This window comes from Parasteatoda tepidariorum, chromosome 7, assembly GCF_043381705.1.
Source record: "Parasteatoda tepidariorum isolate YZ-2023 chromosome 7, CAS_Ptep_4.0, whole genome shotgun sequence".
Classification (NCBI taxonomy): domain Eukaryota; kingdom Metazoa; phylum Arthropoda; class Arachnida; order Araneae; family Theridiidae; genus Parasteatoda; species Parasteatoda tepidariorum.
The window spans coordinates 66,816,683-66,818,308 of NC_092210.1; positions in this window are offsets into that span (position 1 = coordinate 66,816,683).

Below are 1,626 nucleotides of genomic sequence, written 5' to 3' on the forward strand. Positions count from 1 at the left end.
AGTTCTTAAAGGATGCATTGTTTTAATGAATACAAAAGTACATTGTGTTAAGTGAATTACATTTATTTTAATTTCCCACCATTTTTCTTATTTTTGCATTTATTTTTATGTGGAATAAAACTCATATTTGTATAGATGAGATCTTTAAGCATACACCATTAATCTTTTCTAAACAAATAGAATAATAAATGCAGAAAATGTAAATAATGTAGAATTTTTTATTTTCTTCGTTTAAAGTAGAATTTGTCATATCACAGAATAAGATAAACAAGACAACCAGAATGAATAAAAACTTGGCAGAAACAGTTTTCACGAATAATAGAACTGAAATATAAGATAAAAGATATGAAAATGACGGAAATTTTATGCTTTTTACGTAAATGCACATAGTGAAAAAATTTCAAAACACGAATATAAAGCCACCTAGTCTAATCAGAAATCAACGATTTTTTTAAAAAGGAAACATAAAACTCAACTTTAAAACAATATATCACAAATAATTACTATTCATTTAATCATGCACAAATATAATAGCACAGAAAAAAATAAAAATATTGCAGAAGCACTACATAATGTACCGTAGAGTGTAAACTATTCATATCAACTGAATCAACAAAGCGTTTCCATTAAATATAGCTAGAGGGCGCTGTAGGCAGTTGGGCCTGGAGAAACTTAAAGAAACACATCGTGATGACGTCAAAGTGGATCATCCTTAAGTATTCTAGTTCATGCCTATGACAAATATTTGAACCAGAGCCGAGCCGCGATGGCTCAGAGGGATAGAGCGTTCGTCTCCCTATGAGGTGACCCAGGTTTGAATCCCAGCTATGGCTGGCTGATACAAATTCTACTTTCAGCTCGCACCGCTGACGAAAAATATTCTCAGTGGTACATGAATCATGGATTAGAATTCCATTTCCTTCTGACAGTCCATGCTTGATTTTCATGATTTTTCTCTCTATACAACGCAAGTGTTGGTTAATTCCATCAAAAAGTCCTCAACGAAGTTCAGTTTGTCCAAATGTCTGATCCAGGAGTTCCCATGTCTTCTGAGTTGAATTGAAAATTACAAGGTGACGGAGGTGAATTGACAGTCATAAACTTAGAATTGGGTCAGCTGTTAGATGCTGGTAATAAAAATTGTAAAATAAATGTTTGAAACATACAGAAAAAAACCATCAAGAGTTTCTACTTTAATGTTAAAGCATATAAAAAAACACTTTTTTTTAAATGCGTGGTGAAATGGCAGAATTAGATCAAACAACTTAAGTGCCACGCTATGATAAAAGCTTAACTATTAGTATAACTGTTATACTAATAGTTATATTAATTTAACTATTATTGCTTTCGTTTAATATTTTGAAATAAATGCTTGGAATTCTATGTCATCGTTTGGTTATTTGGTTTACTTTAATTCTATGAAATGCTTTAATATTTACTCTTTAGAGATATCTTGTATTAATGAAGACAAAAGTATATTTTGTAAAACAATAACTACGATTTATTTCAAATATTTTATTTTAATTTCTCAACCGTCCTTCTTGTTATTAATATTTATTTTTTTGTTCAAAAAAATACACACACACACACACACACACACATATACACAGTCACTCACTCACTCAC